This window comes from Zootoca vivipara, chromosome 4 (assembly GCF_965207765.1).
Source record: "Zootoca vivipara chromosome 4, rZooViv2.hap1.1, whole genome shotgun sequence".
In the NCBI taxonomy this organism is placed as follows: domain Eukaryota; kingdom Metazoa; phylum Chordata; class Lepidosauria; order Squamata; family Lacertidae; genus Zootoca; species Zootoca vivipara.
In genome coordinates, this window is record NC_142587.1 from 37,497,343 (window position 1) to 37,511,162 (window position 13,820).

A 13,820-nucleotide genomic window follows, 5' to 3' on the forward strand; every position below is an offset into this window, starting at 1 on the left:
CTCCAAGGAGAGTGAAAGAGCCATCCAGTGAAAAGGAGTTTGCTGGCTTGTGCAGATATGAACTAAGGACCAAACTAGATTTGATGTCTGTGTGGGTGGGTGCAAGAGTCATAAACTCCCCCACCCCACACTTCTGCTATTTGCAGTAGAATGATAGCTCCCATTGAAGTTCTCCAGTTGTGAATAGCAGGAGCAAGGAGGCAATTCCCATCAGGGTTGAGGGGCAAAGGGTTAAACAGAAGCTCCCACCTCCCCCACTATTTGCGAAACAAATATTAGCTATATCAAGTATGGGCCTTAGAAAAAAACAGATGAGAGAAAAAACAAGCTTTGATATATTCACCTGATATATGGGTGTTTCCATATGCTTTCAATTTAACAAAGATGTTTCCTGCACATTTTCCACCATCATTGGTGTTATGTTGAGCTTTTGGGGAATTCTAAACCTTTCAGTACCTGTCCCACCCTTCCCATCATGGAATTATTTTATTTTCATGTGCATTATCTTTTGTGCTTAGCCCTGGCAATATCAAAGGCTCATCTGACCTTTCTTCTGGAACATCAAATATACAGTGGTGCCTCGCTAGACGAATTTAATTCGTTCCACGGGTCTTTTCTTATAATGAAAAATTCGTCTAGCGAATCCCATAGGAATGAATTGAAATTTTTTTGCATTTTTTTTTTTGCCCATAGGAACGCATTAATTGAATTTCAATGCATTCCTATGGGAAACCGCGATTTGCTAGATGAATTTTTCATAAAACGAATTCGTCTAGCGAGGCAACCTCCGCTCGAAAAATCCTTTCGTTAAGCGGAAATTTCGTTAAGCAGGGCATTCGTTAAGCGAGGCACCACTGTATATGCACAATGATGAGGTTGTCATCTCTGGTAGATGAAACACAGACAGTAGCTCAAAAAGAGTCAACAATAATGTATCACCAATGTATGGTTGTTCATGCTGGAAGTGCACAGTGACTACATGAGTCTATGAGCACTGTTCCACAAGCATATATTTATCCATTGATGGATGTGTTTATGAAATATGTCAATTTTCTGTTTCTGCGCTGAAGTTCTCACGAAACACTGTCCAACAAGTTCGCTGACTACTTTAGCTACTTTGGAACTTTGCAATACAAAGCTTTTCAGCTTGTTTCTTATTGAATGACTTTCTGCCATATTGGTTCCATTCATATCAACAGGGACTTTCAGAGACCTATAGGATTTGTTTTCATGTGGATTATATTAGATATGTTCAGTTTCCAGTCTTGTTTTTGATATTACATATGTTGTAAATACATCCTGTTTGTTTGAATTTGGTCACGTGTTGCCCAGTTTTTGGTTTCATGCTGGAAGTGCAACAGCAGGGATCATTCAGTTTGTAACTTAAGGGTGAATTCATATGTCAATGAATCAACTCGAGAAGAACAGAGCGGAAGTGTTCTTTAGCAACCAGGGAGGCTGCATGTTCTCTGATTGACTGCATAGCTGAGGGAGCTTTCCCCTGGATGTTCAGTTGAATCCAAGCCTGTTTTGCACAATGCTTGCCCTAAAAGACAGGACTTCTCTTTTTCTTTTCCCTCAAATTATACACTGTTTTCATTGTTTCCCTCAGTCAAATGTTGTCAGGATTTATTTTCTCTGGAATCCGTCCATATTGTTTAAACGTCTCTACTAACAGTTAGCATGGGCAGGGATTGCTGTTTGAGGACAACAACTTCTGAATCTTCATGATGCAAACACCATCATCTTTGCATTGTATTATTATTTAACAGTGAATTGTTTCGGGTGAAGCATTACTAAGTGTCCCAGGGATCCTTGGCATTAGAGACATGCCAATACATTTCTGTTGCAACAAAAGGCCCCTTGGGAAAGGGACATAGCTCACTAAGAGTGCAACTGCTCTGCATTCAGAAGGTCCCATGTTCAACCTGTGGCATCTACAGGTAGGCTAGGAGAGCATCATATCTGAAGTCCTAGAGAGTGGCTGCCAGTCACTGTAGACAACAGTGTGCTAGATGGACCAATGGTCTGAATCAGTATAAGGCACCTTTCTATGTTCCTATAATCTTCCTATCACAAAGTTGCCATGGGAAAGCCGCATGTTGGTCAGGAACAATAGTGCAAACTAAAGAATGGAAAGCTTAATGCTTAAGAATAGTGGTGACTGAGCTGCGGTCCTCCAGATGTTGCTGAACTTCAACTCCCACCAGCCCCAGACAGCACAACTGTAGCCTCTCAACATCTGGATGCTTTAAATAGTGTACTGCAGTAGGAAAAATCTGAACTTCAAACAATGATTTGCACAAGTAAATACTAAAGGGTTGTGGGTTCAAGCCCCACGTTGGGCAAAAGATTCCTGCAATGCAGGGGGTTGGAGTAGATGACTCTCAGGGTCCCATCCAACTCTACAATTCTATGGTTCTATGTTGATTTAATTATTTAATTCATGAGTTAAGGCAGGCATTACAAACAAACAAAGCCTGCACCACACTTCTGAGGGAAGCTGTTCATCATGAGAAGTTTCTTTTGAGCGATGGAATATATTAGAAAGAGATTGTATTAGAATTTAAATGTGTGTTTAAACCCCACCCCACCCCTGTTTGCTTGTGTTCATTTCCAGTGGTTCCTCTCTCTATTTTTTTAAATAATATTTATTCATTTTATGAGAATGAAAAAGATATATAAAATACAAAAATACACGAAAAATAAAATAAAACACAGACTTGATACAATGTTAAGTAAGCCCGTGCAATCTCTGTGCTATGTAGACCTAGAATGGGGTCAGGAATGCAACAGAGAAGCTCATTCAAAGTGCTTGAAACTGGGGGCTTTCCTGTGCTTCCCAGCAGGGAATCACACTTACCAGTGTCATCTTACATCACCCAATAAGATTTCAAAGAGCAAGGAAAACAGCTTTTCAAATCAAACTCCCACCCGAGGTCTTTTACTGCTAAACAAACAAAACCAAATAAAAAGACAAATTATATTTTCTCGCTCTTGCAGTAATAAATACGCTGTTCGTGTTATGAACCACCTGGCAGAAGAGTTTGCTGGCATGTCACCCTGAGGTTTCCCAAAGAAACACAGCAGAGATATCATATGCCTTCGTTTGGAGAAGGATGGAGTTCCTTCTTGTACATTTCCACTTTGTACAACTCCTTCAAAGTAAATGTGGGAGCTATTCATGCTTAGATTTACAGCAGCACCCATGGAGCAGATTAATAGTGTAATATTCACTCATTGAACCCCATGGGATTTACTTCTTCGTTATTATACAAATTTATAGACCGTCTCACAGCATAAACCCATCAAAACAACGTACATGGTAAAACACAGAAACAAAAGCTACAAGTTCAATAAACTCTGAAACAATAAAGCCATCCACACAAACTCTAAAATCAATGAAACAATTTCATCACACGTAAAACTGATCTTCCACAAATGACTGGGTTACATCTCAGGGGAAAACATGTTTTCAGTAGGAGGAAGCACCAGTGGAATTTTTACTTCTGAGTAAACATGCATAGGCAATATCCAGTGATGTCCACCCACTTGCACAAGAAGACTCATGGTTTCTCTTCTCTTGCCCTGCACCCCCCTCCCACCCACCACACACAAACTCAGGAAAGGTGCTGTCTGGCAGGAAAATTTCAGAAACCCCAGTGATGATTGACTCCGGCAACGACCATCTATGCCAGGGGTTCCCAGACTACGGCCCGCGGGCCAGATGTGGCCCAATTGGCCTCCCAATCTGGCCCGCGGCGACCCCCGCTGCCGCCGCCTGCTCTTACGGTGCGCAGCACGGCAGCGCACTTCCAAATTGGAAAAAAGCACCAAAAATCATTTGTGCGCATGCGTATGGGTCTCTCCCGACCCAGAAGAGGTCATTTCCGGTGCACTTCCAGGGCGGGGGAGGCCCATACGCATGCGCACAAATGATTTTCGGCGCTTTTTCCGACCTGGAAGCACGCCACCGCACCAGTAAGTCTGTGTGTGCATGCGCACGGGCACGCACTCCACTGCCCTCTTGCCCAAAGCCAGGTAAGTCTGGGGACCCCTGATCTATGCTATGCCAACCCAAAGAGGTGTCTATAATCTTTACCACTCCCTGACAGATATCAATTCCCTTTACTTCCCAAATGCAACATGTGCTCTTATTGGTTGAAAGGAGCCAGGTGCCACTCAAACCAACATGCGCGCGCGCGGGGGGGGGGGGAGTCCTTAATAATACAGCCTTTCTCCCGTCACATCAGGGTCCGTTTGGGCCCTCCCTAGCATTGGGGTCCATCTTTGACCATTGGGAAATTCTGCACTTATGCCTTGTCACTTGTGAGCAGACCAAGCAGCCTGCTTGTCAGGAGCTAGGTCCACATAGGTAGATCTGACTTAGAGAGCCCCAGATATTTTTAACCTGCTTTCTCCCTTTGGCCTCTCCTCTTCCCTTTTTGGGATGCGGGTGGCGCTGTGGGTTAAACCACTGAGCCTAGGGCTTGCCGATCAGAAGGTCGGCGGTTCCAATCCCCGCGACGGGGTGAGCTCCCGTTGCTCGGTCCCTGCTCCTGCCAACCCAGCAGTTCGAAAACACGAAGTGCAAGTAGATTAATGGGTACCGCTCCAGCAGGAAGGTAAATGGCATTTCCCTGCGCTGCTCTAGTTCACCAGAAGCGGCTTAGGTCATGCTGGCCACATGACCCGGAAGCTGTACGCTGGCTCCCTCGGCCAGGAAAGCGAGATGAGCACCACAACCCCAGAGTCGTCCGCGACTGGACCTAATGGTCAGGGGTCCCTTTACCTTTACCTTCCCTTTTTCATTCTTAGGGAATCTTTTTATATTTGGCTGTTGGGGTTGGAAGTGTGTGTTTGAAAAAAATACACGATTCCAGTAATCTCCCATTTGCTTTGCTTTACACCCTAAAAGAGTGTAGGGTTGTAAAAGACCATCAGGTTGCTCTGATCTCTGGGGGAGACAACTGTGGGTGAGCATTACTCATGGATGGATGGCGGCTAACAGATTGAGGTTGAATCCTGACAAGACAGAAGTACTGTTTTTGGGGGACAGGGGGCAGGCGGGTGTGGGGGACTCCCTGGTCCTGAATGGGGTCACTGTGCCCCTGAAAGACCAGCTGCGCAGCCTGGGAGTCATTTTGGACTCACAGCTGTCCATGGAGCCACAGGTTAATTCTGTGTCCAGGGCAGCTGTCTATCAGCTCCATCTGGTACGCAGGCTGAGACCCTACCTGCCTGCAGACTGCCTCACCAGAGTGGTGCATGCTCTAGTTATCTCCCGCTTGGACTACTGCAATGCGCTCTACGTGGGGCTACCTTTGAAGGTGACCCGGAAACTGCAATTAATCCAGAATGCGGCAGCTAGACTGGTGACTGGGAGTGGCCGCCAAGACCACATAACACCGGTCCTAAGAGACCTACATTGGCTCCCAGTACGTTTTCGAGCACAATTCAAAGTGTTGGTGCTGACCTTTAAAGCCCTAAACGGCCTCGGTCCTGTATACCTGAAGGAGCGTCTCCACCCCCATCGTTTAGCCCAGACACTGAGATCCAGCGCCGGGGGCCTTCTGGCGGTTCCCTCACTGCGAGAAGCCAAGTTGCAGGGAACCAGGCAGAGGGCCTTTTCGGTAGTGGCGCCCGCCCTGTGGAACGGCCTCCCATCGGAGGTCAAGGAGATAAACAACTACCTGACATTTAGAAAACACCTAAAGGCAGTCCTGTTTAGGGAAGTTTTTAATCTGTGATATTTTAATGTATTTTGGTATTTGCTGGAAGCCGCCCAGAGTGGTGGGGGAAACCCAGCCAGATGGGTGGGGTATAAATAAATAAATAAATAAATAATACTTTCTGAGTGAGAGATGTGGTTGTGAAATGCAGAGTATACTGTCTCAGGGGCCCTAGTATTTTCTTCAGCACCCCAAATTTCCCTCCAGTCGGGGGTGGCTGTGGCAGGAAAGAGTAGTGGTGGCAGCTGCTACAGGGTAGCTAAGACACAACTGGTCTACCTTACAAGGGCTTTGTGCAGCTGTGGTGCAAGGAAGGGCATAAACAGGGGGTTGTAGCATTGTCTGCATTGTTATACGGAGCAATTTGAATGTGTAAGAGTCATCTCATGCCCCCAGCTTGCTGAGTGTGTATGTGTGGTAAATAGAATCCAGAATCTAGAGGCCAAAGTTGCAAAGCCACCCAGAGTCTTAGTTTTACAAGCTTGCCTCCCCTCACACTTTCCTCTCATTCTTCAAGCAGTGAAGAAACAGGGTTACCAAAATAAAGCAGCATTCAAACATGAGCTTTTTGTATAAATGCTTCACAAATAAAACATGCCAGAATAGAATAGAATGCAATGGGAGAGAAAGAGAAAGAGAGGGAATGGAATGGAATGAATATTAAGCTGCTAATTAATGCTGCAGAAAAACATCCTTGGGAAGAAAGGTAACACTAGAAGTTCTATGAAACAAGAAATAAATGGTTCTCTAAGTGTATTAATTAACACTAAAGGTGCTTTCAGGGATGAACAACTTAGCAACCCCCAAGTGCTGTTCTGCTTTAAGCTGGAAGCAGAATAGTTATTCTGCTTTCAGACTCCAAACACTCTGCACCTCAAGGGCTGGAGCCCCTCAAGTGCTTTTCGTTTGGGGAAGGGTTACAATCCCTCTCCTCTCAACTGCCTTCCCCATCATAATTGCAACCTTTGCTGCAAATTTAAAGGCAATGCTATTTGGAAAGGAAAAGGTTAAAGTGATAGAGCTGATTCCTAGAGAAGAGACGCAGGCCACAGAAAGCAAAAATGCAGCAAGCCATACAAGCCATTATTAGCCAGGATAGCCATCTACAGCTATTCCAGTGATTTTTAAAAAGACAGGTTGCCTGTGCTTCAGAAAATAATGGAAACTCAACAAGGAAAACATGAGAGGGGTGTGTTTTGTTCACAGATGTGTGCAGATACCCTGCAAAAAGTGAGTGACCAAATCATGCCTATTCCATAGTAAATGGCCAGTGCGGAAGCAGCTAAGCCTCTTCATCTCTTTCCACAGTATGCTAAAATACACATTCAATTTCCAACAAGATTCTATCCATCAGATTTCATTTACACCACAATGGCCATAGGTTGTAAAGCTCGAGGAAGTAACTTCAAAGAGATAACTTCAGTTGAATTACAACTGAATAACAACCGAATCTGCATTTCGATTTTTAAAGGCAAAGGTCACCTTTGGGTCTTTTTTTCTTTCTCCAAACTGTTAACACATTTAAGGTAAACTATAACCTACTCTTATAAACCACTGTATACACTGGATTATGCAGCATTCAAGCACTGCTAGGGTATAATAATAGTACATAATCTGACCATTTGTAATGTGGCATTTTGCAATGAAAGAGCCACAAATAACACTTGTTCAGGTTTGACTTGTTGTGGCTGTCCAATCCTTCCCACCCACAACCCAAGGGTTTGGTTGCCAGGTCTCACCGCAACACGTGCCCTCGTTAAGGGAGGACACGTGATCAACTCCCTTAAAGAGGGCACGTGTTGCGGTGAGACCTGGCAACCAAACCCTTGGGTTGTGGGTGGGAAGGATTGGACAGCCACAACACCCTGTTGGTAGGTCCCTTGATGCTGGATTCAATCAGGCCAATGGGATGCAAGCTAAACAGATCAAGGGACCTATATATGCCCATGCACATGACCCAGAGCTTCCTCTTTTGGTGCGCGCATCAGAACACCCACCCGCCGCTCCCTACTTTTAGGGCTTGTGCGCTTGACCTCGCTATGCCGTCGTTGGGACAGGGGCACGTCGTTGGGAATTTCCCCCACTTGGCTAACTGGCTAGTGCCATTTGGGTTTCGCCTGCCACGTAGCAAATCATCACAACTTGTAAGGTTGCGGATAGGCTCTGGTTCAGGTGATAGGGGTGGGAGAATGCTCTCGCCATCCCTATGTAAAGAGTATTCCGTTAAAGGAATTCAGGGACTCAATGGTTTGGTCAACTCTGTGAGGGGTTGTACCCGTTTCTGAGTACAGGGGCACATCTGGGTGGTGGACATAGCATGTCCCCGGCTTTCTGCCATTCCAGATGTTCACCCTTGGCTGACCTATGCTGGAACCCTGGGTCAGCGCTACCTGCAACGTTGCAGGGAGCTAGTCAAACCAGAGCCTATGCAACCACTCACTTGCTGTAATCAATAAAGTTGTGGCCTAAATTCTGCCAAAAACCAAACCAAAATAATGAGTCTTGTGTGAATTCATTTAAGGGGAAGGTTTAAAGGTCTGAACACGCAATGGATTCTATTTCTGAACCTTCTGTGTATCTGCTAAGGAATAGTTCTCTCTTTCAGCCTGACAGCCTGTTTGCATTCTCAGCATAGTATGCTGTTGGTTTGTTTTCACCAATAATTTTTTTGTCAGGCTGCTTGCTATAATTTTTTTTATTAAAAGAAAGAAAGTGTCACTTTTTAACAACTGCTGAAAATCCAAAGGAGAAACATAAACAGGATTGTTCTAATAGCAATGCCTTTGTGATCTCCAGTTACCAAGACAGAGAATATAAACAAGATTTTAAAAGCAGGGGCATGTTCTGCCATTAGGGTACTTGAGGACAGATAGTGCCTCTGATAAGATCAGTGTATGTATATTAGTGTAAAGGCACCATTATTCATAGACTGATTCCAACGCAGTCAGAATAATAAAACCTGGCCCATTTGCAACAAAGGCTAAAAAAAGCCCGGGGCCTTGTGGAAGTAAATGGCTATGGTGTGATTCCATAGCATGCTTCCTGGTAGTGCAAAACAAAGAAGATTGACACGCTACCCCTTAAGGTAGGGGGGAAAGAGGAAATTTCCTCATTTACACAGCAGTTAAAGGTATTTTCCACCTGGCCACCTTAGGTCCTATTCTTGTCCACTCCATTCCATTGACTAGAGCAGGACTAGAGAAACCCAGTCAAATGGGTGGGGTACAATTATTAATTATTATTATTATTACTACTACTACCACCACCACCAGGTAATTTGCAGACTTGGATTGCAGACAGGGCCTTTTGGAAAATACTTGGGATTCTTACCTCACTTCTCATAACAACTCTCTCAGGTTTTTTGTTTTTGTTTTAGACTGAAAGGTAAGTGACTTTGCCCCGGGGCCTGTCCAGTGAGCTTTTTGGCTGAGCAAGGATTTTTATCTTCTTGTTGTGCAACCAAGCCCAATACCTTCCTCGCTGCAACGCAGTGGCCATGTTGCTTGCTGGATAAACATAATTCCTCAAATTCTTTTCCTGATAACACACAACACACATATTCTTCAACTGTCCCTGCTTAGTTACCCATGGCAGCCCCCGTTGTGTAGCAAACATCCCTCTTATTTAATGTTCCTCTGTTGCCCCACTTTTGCTACTGATGAGATTTTGGGGGGGGGGGACATACCTTTTTAAAATGTCATTAGTATGTACGCAGCAGTTCAGCTGTCATTCTTGAGGCTTTGGTTTCCTCCCACAGCTACTTAATGGAGCATGCAGAGGTTGAGGAGCCTTAAAATAGCATGTGCGGTGTGTCCTTTCTTGAGACTCTCTTCTTTGGAGTGGTGCCTTACACAGAAGTCAATGTGTGCTATAGATTTTAATGCTAATCTATTTCCATGCACTGAACATTCAACTTAAAAAGAAATTCTTCATAAAATAGGTGTCATAGCCAGCAATTGCTAACTGTTAGGTCTAATTCCCAATACACATTCACCAGTTTATGCATGTAAACACAATTATTCAGTGTGTATTTTTTTTATTTAGTTATAAAAAGTATCTGTACTGGTGTATCATAACATATATTGGACGTGTTACACATTAAAACATAAATTGCCATTAAAAAGAAAAATAATTATTAAAGTCACTGGCTAATAATAATAATAATAAATACCTGTGGTTCCCGCATTGCAAGGGGTTGGGCCATGGTGTTCTCTTCTAAGTCCGCCATTCTATGAAGCTGCTATGAAGGTCTGTCTGCATCAAAAAGGTATTCAAGAGAAGCCTGAAAGTCGGAAACAAAGGTACCTGCTAAATCTCTGATGGGAAAGTGTTCACAACATGGGTAACATTAATCATATTGGATTACGGTTGTCTTACGTTCAGAATTTCCCAGATTCGGATTCAGCCACCAGAAACAGCGTCCGGGCAGATGTCGCTGAATGTCCAGGAATTTCCAGACGTATGGCAACCCATGTCAGAAATTTGCCATGGCAAATTTCCTTTAAAATAGCTCAAAAACTTCTTCTTCTTCTTGAGATTTTGCCAAAAAAAAACCTTGAACAACTTTTGTCTCCGGATTTTCACTTTTTGAAATATGGCAACCCTATACAGTGGTACCTCTACTTACGAACGCACATTTGTAAGTCGAAAAAAATTTGTAAGTCGAATCCCATAGGAATGCATTGGAGAATGCATTGGGAGAAAAAATTCGTAAGTCGAAGCAACCCTGTCTAAAAATTCGTACCGTGTTTCCCCCTTTTTAAGGCGTAGTCATAAAATAAGCCATAGCAGCATTTCTAAGCATTTGAGAAATATAAACCGTACCCCGAAAATAAGCCATAGTGATAGGCGCTGTGCGGAAGAGATCACTGAGCTCCCCGAGTCAGCAGCAGCAACGCCGGCCGCAGCAGTGTTTGCTGAGTCCTTTCTTGCTTTTGGGACTTGGTTACTGTGCTGGCTTGGGATGGTGTGTGTGCAATTGCTGTTGCTGCTTCGTGTTTTTCAGCTGGATTCTCTGGGTTCTAAGCACTTTCCCCCGTTTGTTTGTGAAGCAGCACTCGGCTGCAGCCCCTGCCTCTCCCGACGGCTGCATGAATGCGAGGCTGGATTTGATCGCTATCTCCTTTTCCATTTCTTTTGTCTTTGAGCACCCGGCCCCGCCCCCTCTCCCCTTCGTGGAATGAAGAACGGAGTTTTAGCAGCATTTCCTCATTATAAAAAAAAGGTCAGGAACTTTTACTTTAACCTCAAAAATGGGATATTTCCTCTCTCTAAAAACAACTCTGACCTGAACACCAATATAACGGGGGTAGATCACCTCCAGTTTATAAATCCGCAAGTAGATCGCAGTCTCCTAGAAGTTGGGCTCTATACTTTGGCTGATTGCAAGCCTTTGCATCTTTAAAAAACAAAAACCATGCGCTTCTCAGTCTTAATTTTCCTTTAATTCATCCCCCTATACCCTCCTCCAACCATTGCCTCCTTCCATTCCTTACCCCCCTCCCTCTCTCCCCACTTCCCTCACTCCTGTGCGATCTCATTTAGTCATATACTTGCTTTTTCTGTTGTGTTGTCTATTTTATATTTAATATTATTACCCTTTATGATGTTATTTTTCCCCTTGCGATAATTATTTATTTTTTATCTTTAACTAACTTTCCTTTCCATATTTTTCCATATATAACTCAACACTTTCCCATTCCTTCTTAACTCTTTGGATAGAGTGCCCCCCCATTATTGTTGTTAATTTTACAATTCCTGGATTTTTTATGGAACCGAACAGCTCGGGTGCTTCAGAATGTGCCTTCTGTTGCTACAGGGCTATGGGGCTTCACTATTTGACCCCCCCCCCAGGTTGGGATTTTTAAAGTAGTTCTGTGGGTCCCAGGGCACAGAATCACCCCCGATCCTTTCCTTTGTCTAAACAGACCTATTCCCCCCTGACTTTGGAAGGCTGTGCTTCAAGGGTGATACCAGGGGTTTTTTAAGACCTGCGCCTCTTAAGGATTGTTACAGTCCATAACTTCCATTGCTTTCTACAGGGTTGGGGGTTTAAAGCACTGCCACCCCCACCCCACCCTGCAGGCGCTCGGAACTGGCAGCGCCAACAACGCGCCCAGCAATGTGCAGAAGAGAGCACCGAGCATCCTGAGCCAGTGGGTCCCAGTTGTACCAGCACTTTTTTTTTTAAAAAAAGACACCCCCTGAAAATAAGCCACTGTGTGTTTTTTTGAGGGAAAAAAGTTATAAGACGGTGTCTTAAAAAAGGGGAAACACGGTAAGTAGAAAAAATCCTATCTAAACCGCATCCAAGATGGCGGACGGAGCTCCATTCGTAAGTAGAAACATTCGTAAGTAGAGTTATTCGTAAGTATGGATTTGGATTTGATATCCCGCTTTATCACTACCCGAAGAAGTCTCAAAGCGGCTAACAATCTCCTTTCCCCTCCTCCCCCACAACAGACACCCTGTGAGGTGGGTGGGGCTGAGAGACTTCAGAGAAGTGTGACTAGCCCAAGGTCACCCAGCAGCTGCATGTGGAGGAGCGGAGACACGAACCCGGTTCCCCAGATTACGAGTCTACCACTCTTAACCACTACACCACACTGTATTATACCACTGTATTGTATTATTTTCTAAAGTAGCTTAACATCTACAGCTTTTGCTAGATAAGTATATTCCATAGTCAATCTTCCATAGCAAGACACATTTTGACCCTGTAGTCTTCCTCAGTGGCCAATCCACAAATCTGAAAAAGGAATTTAGACATGAATCTAGAAGAAGCCCTTGGGTGAGGTAATCATTTTAGATGCACTGATATGCCTAATTCCTTTCCTTTTAGAAGTTAAAGATGTAGGAGCGCTTCCTTCAAACACCATACACCATCATGCTGAAACAAACTGCTACTACTGTCTTTGTGCCTGCCTCCCTCAAGAGAAACACTTGCCCTGAGGTGATTTAAAGAAGCAAGCAGGAGCCATTTTGACAGGAAGTAAGCATGTCAGTAGTCTCCCAAGATTCATTTCTCGGCTCTGGGACGCTAGCTTCATTGCAGTCAAACACTTAAAGGCATTTATTGCTCCTCAGGTAGCTAACAAAAGGGAAAAACAAGTTAGCAAATCAAAAGCACAGAAACAGGAGTAAAATGGAAAAAAAAACCAATGGGAATAAGGGCAAAACTGAAAAAGATGGTGTGTGTGTGCATGACAGCAGGCCTTACATTTAACACCCTGGTGCTATATACAGTGTGGATAAGCCTCCCAGGATGAATTTCCTGTGTATTACCTCAAAAGAAAGCAGCATATCTGAAATGTTTTATATTGTGATGCCAATAAAGGTACAGCGGTACTTCTGCCTACAAATGCTTCTGGTTAAGAATGCTTCAGGTTACGAGCTCTGCTAACCCAGACGTAGCTGCTCCTGGTTGCAAACTTTGCCCCAGGATGTGACCGAAAATTGCGTGCCAGAGGCAAGGCCCATTAGCGAAAGTGCGCCTCAGGATAAGAACGGTTTCAGCTTAAGAACGTACCTCCGGAATGAATTAAGTTTGTAACCAGAGGTACAGTTGTTGTTGTTTAGTCATGTCCGACTCTTCGTGACCCCATGGACCATAGCACGCCAGGCACTCCTGTCTTGCACTGCCTCCCGCAGTTTGGTCAAACTCATGTTTGTAGCTTCGAGAACACTGTCCAACCATCTCATCCTCTGTCGTCCCCTTCTCCTAGTGCCCTCCATCTTTCCCAACATCAGGGTCTTTTCCAGGGAGTCTTCTCTTCTCAAGAGGTGGCCAAAATATTGGAGCCTCAGCTTCAGGATCTGTCCTTCCAGTGAGCACTCAGGGCTGATTTCCTTCAGAATGGATAGGTTTGATCTTCTTGCAGTCCATGGGACTCTCAAGAGTCTCCTCCAGCACCATAATTCAAAAGCATCAATTCTTCGGCGATCAGCCTTCTTTATGGTCCAGCTCTCACTTCCATACATCACTACTGGGAAAACCATAGCTTTAACTATACGGACCTTTGTAGGCAAGGTGGTACAGTATCATTGCAAGAGGTACAGTACCACTGTATTTGATTTGATTTGAAAGCA

The 13,820-nt window shown here is 44.3% G+C and overlaps 1 long non-coding RNA gene across 1 annotated transcript in view; it reads right to left on the reverse strand.

Annotated features, from left to right (window-relative positions):
- Positions 1 to 13,820, reverse strand: part of LOC118084646 (uncharacterized) — a 251,499-nt gene that overhangs the window by 118,075 nt on the left and 119,604 nt on the right. The window contains exon 7 of the long non-coding RNA XR_004692539.3: positions 9,904 to 10,014. This is a non-coding gene — a long non-coding RNA (uncharacterized LOC118084646). The remainder of the gene's footprint in view (positions 1 to 9,903; positions 10,015 to 13,820) is intronic.